Source organism: Polistes dominula, unplaced genomic scaffold (assembly GCF_049000335.1).
Source record: "Polistes dominula isolate Pdom_NZ unplaced genomic scaffold, Pdom_raw_medaka contig_373, whole genome shotgun sequence".
In the NCBI taxonomy this organism is placed as follows: domain Eukaryota; kingdom Metazoa; phylum Arthropoda; class Insecta; order Hymenoptera; family Vespidae; genus Polistes; species Polistes dominula.
The window spans coordinates 373,325-388,460 of record NW_028300899.1 but is presented as its reverse complement, the minus strand read 5'-3'; the positions used below and the strand labels follow the sequence as shown (position 1 = coordinate 388,460).

The 15,136-nt window shown below is 30.8% G+C and overlaps 1 protein-coding gene and 1 long non-coding RNA gene across 3 annotated transcripts in view; one reads left to right on the top strand and one right to left on the bottom strand.

Moving 5' to 3' along the window:
• Positions 1 to 15,136, bottom strand: part of Mdr49 (Multi drug resistance 49) — a 59,313-nt gene that overhangs the window by 33,257 nt on the left and 10,920 nt on the right. For both annotated transcript variants that reach the window (XM_015335722.2, XM_015335757.2), the window contains exon 4: positions 13,472 to 14,051. The gene's annotated coding sequence lies outside the window, so the exon portion shown is untranslated. The remainder of the gene's footprint in view (positions 1 to 13,471; positions 14,052 to 15,136) is intronic.
• LOC149033441 (uncharacterized) lies at positions 99 to 12,592 on the top strand. Its single transcript, XR_016178873.1, has 2 exons — positions 99 to 2,331; positions 3,405 to 12,592. It is a non-coding gene; the product is annotated as an uncharacterized LOC149033441 (long non-coding RNA).

The window sequence follows — 15,136 nt, the reverse complement described above, 5'->3', positions numbered from 1 at the left end:
AGAAGGAAGGAAGAGAGAAAGAGAGAGAAAAGTTATACGTGAGTCCAAGTTCGCACAAAGACGAATAGTCTCGAGGACGAAGCGTCGTCGTCGTCGTCGTCGTCGTCGTCGTCGTCGTCGTCGTCGTCGTCGTCGTCGTCATCGTCGTTGTCATCGTCGTTGTCATCGTCGTTGTCGTTGATAATGTTGTCATCATCGTCAATGGTGTCGAAGAAAGACGTCGTAGGAAAAGGCCGAAAAACGTCATCATTAAAAACATCGACGTAAATGAGAAAGAAAACGTCCGGGTTAACCAGTGAAAGCCGGTACAAACTGGACACACGTTGATTTTGGCGACGCAACGCCAACAACTATCACAGTTATACCGGTTGAACCTTAGTTGTTACTTTAGCACGATGACGCCTACGTCAAATCATTTAAGTGTCTGTTGGACTGTCTCTTCTACCAGATGACGAATCTCTACTTATTTCTTCTTCCTTTTCCTCTTCCTCTTATATTCCGTTTGTGTTCTCTCTCATTGGGATTTCATCGCAATAATCTCTAGTCAAATGCTTCATTAAAGTATCCCTTAATTTGTCTCTTCTAACAAATGGCGAAACTCGAATTTTCTTCTTCTTTTTGTATTCTCTTTTACCGGGATTACGTCGTAATAATATATGTAGTCAAAGGCATGTGACGTGAGGGTCAAGATTTTGAGATGCTTTTTTTGAACATCTAATTGACAATTTACTCGTTCATTTGTATACGAATACTTTAGCATTGATTTGTGTGTATGTGTATATGTATGTGCGTGCGGAAAGAAAATATCGCGTAGGCCAACTATTAATAACTTTTTCAACGCAAACACCGCGACTCTGGCAGCACGAATTTAACTGATAACCGTCTCGGTCCTCGATTCGTAAATTCCAAAGCGCAGGCTTGGCACCAGATGAATGTAGGTTGCTGGAACGCGAAATACACCAGAGATGGACTACTTGTTTCCCTATTCCTATTTCTTTGATATCGAATGAACAGATGGATCGTGGTCGTCAAGAATCGATTGGATAAAAACTAGGTTTGACGATTGATTAAACGAACCGAGAAAGAATCAACTTCTTTTTCCAAGCTTTAATCTTAGATCGACTTTAAGATATCTTTTTTGTTAAGAAAAAATGGTTGAGATCTGTTGAAAAGTTTTGCCAATGATTACATTAACGAAATTAAAAATGAAAATGCAGGATAAAACAGCAGGAGGATCGATTATTCTTGATATATATATATATATGTGTGCGTGTGTGTGTCTGTGTGTTTGTGTGAATCTGTGACTTATATATACCTGCTTACATAGACAGAAATTACGAGCAACCTTAGCCGCTGCAGTCTCAGAGAGCAGTGCCGAATATATAAACGATACAGATCAACTGACAAGGTGACCCAATTCTCCCAGACAACAAGCAACGTATATTATACTTTAGTGAAAGAAGAAAAAAAACAAATACAGTTTGATAAATACTTTTATTATTTTTCACTACATTTCCTATTCCGTAAAACAAAGAAGTCTAGACAGATTTGATTTTATAATTGCACCTGCATGCGTAATAAATATTAAATCTTCCCAAAAGTTTCATTCCTTTTTTTCATGATAATAAATAAAATAAATAATATACAGATACTTTTAATAAATATTAAACAAATATTAATAAAATGATCTAGCCCATCTTTTGCGATAAAATAATTAAACATTCAATTAGAAACTAAAGAAATAAAAAAATAAAAGAAGAATATTAGAATGAAGCTTGGCAGATGGATGTTAAATTAGGAGAACGAAAAAGGAATGAATTTCAAGAAATCCGTGTCGTATCTTTTCAGATTAAATCCTATATAGTTTTTTCAAGTATGTATACGTAAATAAATGAGTAAATAGGTGTATATATACATGTATACACATGCACCTATTTTCCATTGTCGCACGCGTTCTGCATTTGGCTACGATCGTGAAACAAGCTTCCCAAGTACAGCGACCCTAATTTAGATTCGACCGTTAAAAATAGGAGGATGTCGGTCTTCTTCGCCAACATAGATCTTCCCTGCTAAATTCATTTCGAGTACGAAATCTTCTTTCTCTCTTTCCATCTATTCCTCTTTTTCCTATTTTACCTTTCCTTTCCACCCCCCCCTCCCCTACCTCCCCTACCTCTCCTCCTTCTCTTCCTTCTCTTTCTTGATGTATTCCTTCTTCTTATGTCTCTCTAGTCTACGGTCTAGACGATTAATTAATTGCGATAATGCGATTAAAGAAGTTGCCCAGCCTCCTTCGCGATAAGCTTTTAAGATTTTCAACGTTGATATACAGTAAGAGGTTCTCTACCTATCGTTCTTATCTTTTCTGTCTTCTTCTTCTTCTTCTTCCTTTTCGTCTTGTTCATAATTGAACGATCGAAAAGTAAATAAGCATCTTTATCTCATAGTATACAAAATGAAAACATTTCAAAATCGAAAACTCATCTCAACATTTATAATTCGAAATAAAAATAAGAATGTAATCTTTCTACCCTAAATAATTAAACTTATGATTAATAGAATTAATTGTTTATAGAAGATAAATATTTGATTTTATATTTAATTATATTTATTGTTGGAATAAATAATTAAAGTCCTAAATAACTAAACCATCTGACGAGAAATCTAATTACCAACCATGAATAATTTTATAAATAGAAAAATGTCAATGAAATAAATTAAATTTGCGACACATTACATGATATTACGTATTTTTCAAATAATTTCGAATTATAATTTGAAATGATCCATTGACTCTATTTAATCATTATCTCAATGGCTTCGTTAGAAATCTTGGAAGGGAAAATCACGAAAAGTAGAGATATCTGTTGAAAGATATAAAGGGTGTAGTAGCATCCCTTGAAAGCAAATAAGCAAATAAGGAACTAAATGCGCAAGCAAAAAGCCTTCAACGCACTAGAATATTCTCATTTTGTCGTAATACTTTAGTAGAATTTAATCGAGACAGCAATTGTTTCCAATTAACAATTATGAAAGTACTTTCGCCAACCTTTAAGCCGCTTTGAAGCATCGCCAATGTAAGAAGAGAAGAAGAAGCCGTTCATAATACCACCAACTTGTTTGATTTATAATCTTCTACTAGATAACCGAACAACAAAGTTTCCACGAATCCTTAAAAACGTGATTCGATATTAAAATCGTTCAATTAAATCGCGTAATTAAGCACAAAAAATAACATTTTCTTTTTAAGATTTTTTCGATCAAAAGTATTTCAAAGGGAACGAACGAACATATTTTTGTTTCTTTTCTCTCTCTCTCTTTTTATTTTCTCGTTTATTACGAAAGCTTAGAACTAAAAAAGAGGATAATTGTATCCACTAATTGTAAGTACTTTTTGCTTTCAGCCACGTTTCCAAGAGGTCTTAATAATAACGCACACGTGTACTATAGCAAGCAAGAGAAGGAAGATTCGGATCGATAACACTTCCATTATTATAACACGCTTTCTTCGTGTCAAAGAGAAACTTGCCGTTTTCTCCGAGTACTCGTTTTCCTTCTACATTAAAGAAGAAAAAGAGGAAAAAAGAGAAAGAGAAGAAGAAAGAGAAAGAAACTGATAAAAATCCAACGATTATATGACTCGCGTCGAGTCATAAAAGAATGATTCATTGAAAGAGTGATTAATACAAGAAACGAGAACAAGAACAACATAAAACAAAACAAAAATAACCTAACTCTTTAACTTAATAATAAAAGATGAGAAATATCTATTAAGTAACTTCCGTTATTTAGTATCACTGGTAAATAAGGAAGAAAGAAAGCTGAATAAAAACATAAAGAAGAGATAAAGATTATTTTCATCGAGTATCCGATAGACTCGTGTAACGATTATTATCTTTTATCTAGAAGAACACGAAGCGAGAAAAAAAAAGAAAGCAGGGATTTTCCCTCAGACAGAAAAAAAGAAATATACAGAAAAAGATATCGATGTTGTTCCATTGGAAAAATGATAAAAAGAAAAAACATTAAAAGAAAAGGAATTGACGATGAATTAACAATCGTCCACCATTTGATTTTTCAACGTCCTATTTATAATACGATTCAAATGTTTCCTAGAAACGTTCTTTTCAATGAATGATTCCTTCGGACAAATATATTCATTCTCGTAATAAAACATTAAATTAATTATAAAAGGAAAACATGCGTTTTGAAATGGTCGACGATATAAACGCTATGTTAAATTAATGATCGTAACTTTTCAACAACGGCATCTAGAAAAGAGTTCACTGAACTCGAAATAAATCATTTCTCTTGCGTTGGATGCACTTTAGTACGAAGGATGAGCAGCATTCCCTTTGACGATAAAGCGCGAAGGACGATAAAGAGGAGGAAGTAGAGGACATTAGCGAAAAGTTACTAGACAGAGATACTGATAGAAATATGCAAAGAGAGTGAGAGAGACAGGCAGATTGTTGGAAAAGTACGCATGTATGTATATACGTGTGTGTGTGTGTGAATCTATGCACGTTGCGACGTGCTGAAAACTTTTGAAATTTCCATCAACGTTGACGAACCCCTCTGATCATCGCATCTTCCTACTTGTTTACCATTTGATCTAACTATCAAAAAAAAAAAAAAAAAACATAAGACAAACTCCGAACTTTAATCCAATCGGGTTTGTCGTAATTTTTGTGCTTCGAATGAAAAGATCAAAACAAGGAACGATATAGTAAAAGAGGTTAAATTCGAGAAAACGAAGAAAAACTGTAAATAAGTCTAACACCGTGGTCAACCATTATTCAGCTTATCCAACTTTCGATGCATGTGTACGTGTATGTGCTACTTACATATGCATTGGATTAAATATATATATTTTTGTTCCTTTCTTTTTTTCTTGTCGAATCAAGTTAGAACCATTAAGCAATTTAACCGAAGGACTCTCGCGAGTTTGAAAAAATGTTTTCCCCTTACTCGACTCGTTAAAGTAACGATAACACCGAGGAACGAGCCATTAAACAATTTCCTAGGGCACGTTAACGTGTCAGAAAAATAAGGTAGTTTTTTTCATTTTTTTCTATTTCTTTTTTCTCTTCTTTTTTTCTCAATTTTATCTTTTTGACGATCCGAGGGATTTTATAGGATGATAGGATACAGAAAGTAGAACTAAGAAAGACGTTTCTCTATTTTCTTTCTCTTTCTACATTTATCTATCTGTCTAGCTAGAGGTATCTGTCTATCTATGTATCTATCTCTCCTTCTCTGAGCTCGTTTTACAAGATACTTTGAAAGTTTCCAACTTTTCATCAAGGCTGATGCGCCTATAACCACACCTCGGCGAACATCAATTTCGTCGTCGAACGAGCGAAGGAAAGTACGTTTCGCTTCGATAACAAAGACGTAAGGGAAGGATAAGAAGCTCGTTGAAAGAAAAAAAAGGAAAAAAGAGAAAAAGAGAAACATTAAAAAACCAACAAAAATAGGTCTTATAAATTATTATAAGTGTGCTTAGTCTGCGTATTCAGTTATTCTGCAAATCAGTCAGTAAGTCGGTCTTATATTTGTAATTCTTTTGCATTCTGTATTTTTGTAACCACGCCACTTTGTGTAAACTTATGTAAATACCGCTCGACATCACATCATAATTAATTAAATAAACTATTACACTACATATCATTCATCATCAGTTAACATTATTTTTTTCTGTCTGAATCCCTCCACAAATCTAAATAAAACAAATAAAATAAAATACAAATAGATGAAAGATATTATCAAATTAAGTGTTACTATGAAAGAGATAGATTAGAATGATCGATATAAATCGAATGATCCTTCTAGCATCTTGATAGTTAAACTTACGAGATCGTCGTCATCGACATAAATTACATGAATGCTATTGGAGAAAAGGATGATCAATGAGGCAATACTACGAGCGAATTCGCTAATTCGCCAAGAATTATCGAACCGATCGTTCAATAAGACAACGCCAGCGAACGGTTAATCGTACATGCTTCAACGTCGAACGGCTTAAGTTCCTCTGGTCGTACGACCACCCTTCACCCTTTCCTTACTGATTAATGATCCTTTCAATAATCTATGATCTTCAATCCCAACGCCATTTTTACTTCATTTAACCTCGTAAACTCGTAAAATTAACGAACGAATTGGAAAAAAAAAAAAAATAAAAGTCTAAATACTTTGAATAAGAAAACTGAAAAGAGAATTAATTAATCGAATTCTTCTTGAATCATTGAACATAATAAACAACCAATTGGATTATTCTGGTCGTCGAAAATGAAATTCACACGCACGAGTCGTCGTCACCGTGATAAATCCGATCAGGTCGCGATATTTTTTTTCCAAAGCAAATTTAATTAAAATTCTCTTCCACTTTCTATATCTATCTTTATCTATTCATCCTATCTATCTATTTATCCATCTATTTATCTTTAACTCTATTGTTTTTCTCTTTTAATTTATCTCCATTTTCTTTCTCATATTCCGATGAGTATTTTATTATATTTCAACGAGTATTTCCGTTAAGAGTGGAAAAAGGGACGAGTTTCATAAACCAATAGAAATTTTTACATTAAAAGCTCGATTGAATGTTTTAAAAAATAAAAAAATAATAAAAAACCATTTATATAAAACAAACGAACTCTCTTTAAGTGAAAATATTTGTTTTCATATTATTAAATGATTTAATCTGACGAAAGAAGATGATATCCTTCCTTCCTTCCTTCGAAAAATTTTACATCGGTAATGGAATTCCATTGAATTTTTTTTTATTTTATTATTATTCTTTCTAACATGCATACGTCTCTTCTTTCTTTACTGCATATTCTTTCTCTCTCTTTCTTTATATATATGTGTATACGTGTCTCCGTCTCTCTTTCTTCACCGACAGTAACACACGACGCGCATAAATTGTGGCGCGAGCGTTGATGCAATTCATAATGCGAGTGCGAAATAGAGAAAGAAGGAGAGAGTGAAGGAGAGAGAGAGAGAGAGAGAGAGAAAAAAAGTACTGAGAGTTTCTCTCTTCGAGGATGGAAACCGGCAAACAAAAAAATTGTCGACCCTCGGGCTGTCAGTTGGATGTTGGAAAAAGTGAGATGAGGAACATCCGAGAGGATAGTGAAAAATTTTCACGTTTGAACACTCCTATCTCTCTCTCTTTCTCTCTCTATCTCTCTCTCTTAAAAAAAAAGCTTAGAAAAGAGCAATTACCGCAACAGAGATCATAGAACACGTAATCGTAATCGTATTTCATTTTATATTCTCTTTAATACTCTAAAAACACCGCTTAAAATATATCGCACATGATTAATTTATACTACAATATTTATATAATAAATCTGAAAAATAAAATTATTTACGTTAATTTAATAAATGAGTTATTTGAAAATAATAGTATCAGCTATCAAAGTGAAAAAATGAGACATTTATCGCATTAATACAATAATCATACAAAAAATCCCGTTTAACTTTAACAGGATAAATGCACTTGTCATTGAACACATGCACATTTATCTATTATTAAAAATAATTGTAAGTGATAAACAATTTGTATTACATAAATAATATATATAGTTAAATAAACAGCAATGTTCATGTTAGGAAGTTGAAAGGTTTCGTTTAAAAGTTTGATCGATCGATCGATCGATCACAATCGAATGGATTTGTACATAAAGTGGCTCCATCTATTGGGATCGATTTGAACTGAAATATAAAATCTCACAAATAAAGCACTTATCTTCAACTCGTAATCACTACTACACTCACAAAAACTGAACTGACGTTCACATGATTAGATCATCATCGTTCGTGAAACGTTTAGCGTTTTACGCGTTTAAAAAATTACTTGCGTAAGTAAGAGACCTCATTCCATACAAATACGGTTTAAAGGCGTTCATGAAAAACAGTCTTCACAGTCTTCAATAAGTATTTATATAAAACCGACCTCCACGATCTATTTTTTAATCGGGAACACAATATATATCGGATTATCAAAAAACTTCATATTAGATGTTAAATTAAAAAATTAAATAATTATTTATAAATCATCGCAAACTGTATGGATTGAAAATTGATCGAAGTAAAACAAAAGTGGCGTATAAAAATAAACGAGTAAGATAGAATGAAAAAATTAAAATAAATTAAAAAAAAAAACATTCAACGAATCGAGGAAGTTCGTATTGATTTGAAATTAAAATTAAAATATATATTTATAGATCGGCGTGAACTTTATTAGAGAGGTTGAGAATCGATCGAAGTAAAAAAAAAAAGAAAAGAAAAGAAAAAAATGAAATAGAAAAATAATAAAATTTGATAGAAAGGTAAAATTTGAAGTAAAAATGATATTCAACCGATTAAAATAATTCCTGCAGAGTTTTATAAAATATAAACCTACAGGAACTTTTCAAACGCCTCGATATATATGAAAATGTATTTCTTTATATTTTTAACAATATAAGAAAAAAAAAAGAGCAAAAGAGAGATAGAAAGGGAGAGAAAAACAAGATCGAAATAAATCTATCCACGAAGTTAATCCGATATATCTAGTCGAATTTAAAAAAAAAAAAAAAGAAAAAAAAAATATATATATATATATATATATTTAAAGAGAGAGAGGGAAACAAAAAGTAAAAAAGTACAAAATACGTATAACTTTGTAGATCTTCGCAAAAGTTAAATCTAACGAGCGAGGTCGACTCGACGATATTCGTTCTCTCGAACGAAAATAGAAGCTGAAAGCTCGATAAACCGTCAGAGAGAGAAAAAGAGAGAGAGAGAGAGAGAGAGAGAGAGAGAGCTCGAAGTGAGTCAACCAACGAATGTGAACACGCAAACTTGGTGTACTCGAAAATCGTCGTACTTCTATTTCCTCGTCACTCAATTTCATTTAGAACTGAACAAATCGTAGAAGCTAGAAAAAAGTTCATCAAAGTACGAAGAGAAAGAGAGAGAAAGAGAGAGAGAGAGAAACGATGTGAAAATAATTAAGTCAAATAAATCAAATGTAAAGAAAAAAAAAAATAGGACGACCAGTTTTAGGTGCAATAAATGTTATAGTTTTTTTAAATTAGATAATCTAACAAAAATTGGGATTCATAAAGATACCAAAGCAAGGAAAAAGCAATTAATTAATAAATTGACTGTTTAATTTTTCTTTTTTCTTTTTTTAAATCATTCATAAAAATATTTTGCAAATATCCGATAAGCGAATGTATTCTCTATGTATCTTTCTCTATCGTTTCGTATTTATAAAACTTTAAACTGGAAAAATAATAAAAATTGATGACATAATCTCGAAATAAAATCATGACACCCTATGAGGATATCTATATCACAGCAATAATCGATTGACATCATTTAACCAACAAGTCCGATCCTCGATCTTCGTTCCGTTTAAAGAATCTCGATTGACATTAGTTAAATCGCAAAGACCTAATCGTATGCCCACGTAAACAAGAATAAACAAGGAGGAAAGAAATAAAAAGGAGTGCACCGACCTGTCTGTCGATCGATCAAATCGATCGATAACTCGATCAGTCATTCAATCTTTTTAATACACGAAACATTGGAATTATGCTAATCTTCAATAATATTCGTATATTTATAAATCATTTCTTGTTCATTTATCTTTTCCTTCATATATGTTATTTTCTATATATACATATACATATATATATATTTTTCCCCCGTAGAACTAAACTTGTTTTTTACTCTTTTTTTTTTTTTATATATTGTTCAAGGATAAGACAAATTTTATAAGTTAAAAATTGTTCTATCATAGTTCAAAAGTAAAATATTAAATAGTTATAAATTATTCATCGATGAATAATTAAACTTCCCTCTCTATTTTTCTCTTTTCCTTTACTTTTTAATCCACAAGCCCTTTCCTATCCTTCTTTTCAATATAAATAATTATCTAGGATATAATTAAAAAATATAATATTCTAGGGTTGTAAAATGAAAAAGAATAAGTATATGGAAAAGAACAAAAAAAAATATTAAAATGAAAAAATGAACATAATGTGAAACAAGATAAGAAGTGAAAGAGAAAGAGAGTGAAAGAGAAAAAGAGAAAGGAAATAAGATAATTAGAAAAGCGATAATAAAGTATGCTCGTTCATTCATAGTTTTAATAACCTGCGCTATTTCGATGATATTTCTTCAAGGAGATACTAAAGAATAGTAGTCAAAGAAAAGAAGAGAAAGGGTAGTAAAAGATGGTGGGAAGGAAATCATTCGAAATAACGATAACCTATTTTAACATGCATAATTATCACGGTCTAACGCATTTTATGATTTCACGCTGCTTATATCAATTATTATACTTTATATTGCTCGAATACTCATTTGAAATATGACTTATCTGTCAGGAAGAATATATTTATTGATTGATCGGTAATAAATCCGAGAACTACGATGGCAATGAAATCTTTACAACGCAAAAATTATCTTCTTTTTCTTTTTCTTGTTCTTTTCTCTTTCTTATTGCATTCATTATACAATTCTATTGTTACACGCATATTTTCTTGACAATCATATAATATAATAATATTTTCAATTAAAATTATTTATCTTATCAAATAAATCGTGGATTAAATTATTTCCATTTTGATTTTATTTACAAGGATTCCATCGGACCTTCGAAACACCGATTTTGTAGAACTCTACACAGTTATACGGGTTCATAAGGATCATACACTCTGAACTAGATTTATATATTGGAAACTCAACTACAGATAGAAAATCAATTGTTTATAGTTTAATTGAAAAAAGATAATGGAATTATAAAAAAAAAAAATATATACATGAGTGAACTTAAAAAGTTTTCATTCTAAAATAAAAACAATTTTCTTGTAGAAAATAATAGCTGTTTTTTTCTTTATTGTTAATAACTGAAAATCGCTTGACCTCGTAATATCGTAATATCAAATCGTTAATAATTTATGATCAATAATTAAACTTTCAATTATCAAAATTGATCGTTAATAACGTAGTTATAAATATCATTCTAATCTTCCTATGATCGTTACGCTTATAACTTTTGAATGATTATTCAAAATAATATCTCGAACAAGGTAGCTTCGGAATCGGTCATTAAAATAATTATTCATTTACTTTGATCAATAAATCGATCGATCGATCGATTGATTGATCTGAAATCAACAAGCCACATTATTCCTCTCACATTATTATAGTCCGATTTTATCCTATCCTTGTATGATTGTTACGTTTCAAATTTGCTTTTCATCTATTCTTTAGATTAGTTTCGGTCGAAACGTTTCGTATGCTAGCAACACGAAAGCTTATGCTAATTATTCATCCTCGTAAGAACAAACGAGAAACTCATTTAATGGAAAACAAGAGGGCAAACTCTAGGAGCCAGAATAAAGAGACGGTTTTAAAGAAAGAAAGAGAGAAAGAGAGAGAGAGAGAGAGAGAGAAAGAAAAGTAGTTTAATGCACGTGTGTTTTCCACGTGCCTGTATTATAATAACGCTTGGTAAAATAGCTATGAGACGCAAGTAGAGTTTCGTTCGACGAGGTCCATTTACATTTCGGATAATTCTCATTACATGTTTCGCGCGTTATCTTCGTGTCTTTATAAGAAGAACAAAAAAATATATATATATAGAGAGAGAGAGAGATAAAAGGATCTTTTAAGAAAATATAATAATAATACTAATGAAATATATAAATGAAATTTTAAATATACAAATACAAATTAGAATAAATTATATTATATAATACATGCGTTGATATGATAAAATAAATTCAATTAAAATAAAATCAAAATCAAATCAAATTAAATGATTACCTATGTTACGCGCAATTGTTTACAAAAAATAAAAATATAGAAAAAGTCTATATGTATGTATAAGATATTATATAAAATAGAAAAAATGAAAATAAAATGAAGGTTTATATCGATAAATATTAATTATTTCGTAGGCGAACTTTGTCACTAACTTTCTTTCTTTTTTTCTTTCTTTTTTCTTTATTCTTTTTCTTTGAAACGTGTAGAACAAAATAAGAGAGAAGAAAAAAATAAATAAATAAATAAAAAGAAGGAGTCCTTCGTAGGAAGCTATATAAATTCTTTCTCAGCGATAAATCCGCATGATGCGGGTGCGTTATTTCCTCCACCTCGAGATTAGTCTCTTTCTCTGTGTACAAAGGGAAAAAGGGAACGTGATCCTATACAACCTTCTGGCGTTATCGTTTTGAAAAAAGTGAAAAAAAAAAAAAAAAGGGAAGTTCATATATACCGAGGCACACGCCGGTCACCGGATCTCTTGCATTTTCCTTTTTCTCCTTTGTAATGAAACGATACGATTATAGGGATTTTATTGTGTATATATAAACACGTACATATACGCGGAGCATAAATACGTAATTGGCGAAAATAATTTTCTTAATGTTTTTGTGTTGAGATTTTAAAAAGTAAGGACCAATGTATCTTAATTTTTCACAGAAATTCACTACAATTGAAATTTATTTTCAAAGATGAATTTAACGATAATTAAAATAAATAAGGCAAACAAGAAAATGAAAATATAAATAAATTTTATCCTGAAAAAGTTAATTAAAATCAAAAATATAAAACACTAAAAATGTGACGACATTAATTGAAAAAATCATGTTTATAACTTTACGAAAATGTAAAGATTTTCAAGATAAATGCCATAAACATATCATCGTAAACAAAAGAAAATAATATGATTAGAGCCATTAAATGAATTTATGCGAATAAATGGATTCAAAGGTATTGAACGCGTTAATCTCAAAAAGTGTTCCTTCAGAAATTGTTTTCCTTTGGATAAAAGCGATCGAATCCATCAATGTCTCTTGAAATCGTGATACTGCGTTCTAAGAAAGTATTAGAAGGTTTTAGTAATACCTATGTACATATCTAACATAATCCTATAACACACATACATATACATAAATATATATGTATATACATGTGTACATAGGTCGGTCAGTTGATTCTTTAAAAAACCACGCGTATTATCTTTCACGTAAAATATTAAACATTCAGATAGTGCACTAGACTTACTAAAGTACGATTACATTTTTTTATATTATAAAATTCCAAAGACTTTACACACACACATTTCTAGTAGGAATAATCTTTTCTGATAATGCAGAATCGACGGTATAAAAATGAAAATCAAAAATAAACAAAAAATAAGAATAGAAATTAATACTAGAATTGAAAACAAAAAAAAGTCAAAGTATTAAAGGAAATGAAAAAGCTACTGTGTTCTAACGTGACACATATGCAGTGAATCACATGAATCCTACGTATACTCGTAAACAAAGAACGGTGATATAAGAAACAAAATTGATCAATATCAAGTTGATTACATAAAAAAATGAACAAAATAAAAAATGCATATTGAAAAGTAAAGAAAAGGAAAAAAAAACGATAAAAATATATATGCTGTTGTACTTACCATTATGAAGAAAACACTGCCTTTACGGCACAAAAGTTGAAAAAGGTTGTAAAAATAGTCGAGTATAACAAGGCTTCTATATAAAATCCACCATCCACGGTGTGATTATGTGTGTTACTGCGTATTATATATTTTTCTCCTTATATTTATCGTCGTTGTTATTGTTGTGTGTAACAATCGATCCTTTGCCTCTCATACGTTTTCAAAGTACTCTGCCTTTCTTTTTATTTATTTTATTTTATTTTATTTTATTGTATTTTTTTCCTATATCCTTCTATTTTCGTTCATTATATAAATTCCATAGATTCATCCACCTTTGGCATTAGCCACTTACTTTATAATTTCTCTCTCTCTCTTTTTCTGAATCAGTGGGACTAAGAACGAATAATGTATATCGATAAAAAGATATAACTCGATTACTTTAGTTTATCCGTCATCGTCGTAAATCATCCTTACGGTACATAATCAACTAAATATTTTCCTCTAGAAGAAATGATAAAAATAAAAATAGCAAAAAAATATATCGAAGAGAGAGAGAGGGGGGGTGGGGTTAATCCTATGAAAAAGGGTAGCTGAAAATCTGTAAAAAGAAAGAAAAAACATCCGTCAACATTGTGTCAGGGTTACATTTTTAGTAAATACAAATATATATATATATATATATATATATATATATTTTTTTTTTTTTTTTGAATTCGTAAGAAGATTAAAGTAAAAAATTTTAGGATTAAATGTTTTGCATTAACAAAATTCAAAAATAGGAATATTCTGTGAGAATTTGTTAACGATCGTGGACGAATCTGTTTCATGAACGAGCACATTTCAAAATTTGCTCGTTCGTTCGTTCGTTCGTTCGTAGGAGAAAATGCACGGTCGATATAAACGTTCCATCACGGACACGAGAGAGACCGATAATAAATTTTCCACTACAACGCTGTCGTTCGTTCATTCGTTGGTTCGTTCGTTGGTTCGTTCGTTCGTTCGTTCGTTCGTTCGTTGGTTCGTTCGTTCGTTCGTTCGTTGGTTGGTTGGTTCGTTCGTTCGTTCGTTCGGTCTCGAATGTTTGCTGGGGAATACGCGTTGGCTCTCGTCCGGCGACTTTCACTACGATTTGTAATTACGCCTTGCGGAAACGAGGACACACGCGTGTAATGCTCGTCGACAGAAACGCGTTCCACCGTTCGTTGCACGCTTGTTTCCATCGATAAATTCAAAAATATATTTCCTCTTTTATATTTGCAACTTTTCTCTCTATTTAGATCTTGCTATGAAATGTTTAAGAATACTTCCACGTGCTATTATTTACATGTATCGTTAATTGTGACACTTATTGTTAACTAAACTACAAATTTACTTCATGATTTTTTTTTTGTATGTATACGTGCCAGTAAGTATGACAATAGTTCAAAGTTATATGTGAAAACAATAACATGTGAAGACAATAATTTTTAGTTAAAAATCTAGAAAATCTATTTTATGATTTATTTTGTAATATTAATAATTATATTATAATAAATAATGTAATCGTAATATTTTTTTTATACAATTTTTTACCCAAATTCACTATTATAATTACTGGCATATTAAAAACAGGGTATATTATTAAAACATATACACTCCAGATTATCTAATTTTTTGTTATATCTGCCATATAATGGTTCAAAG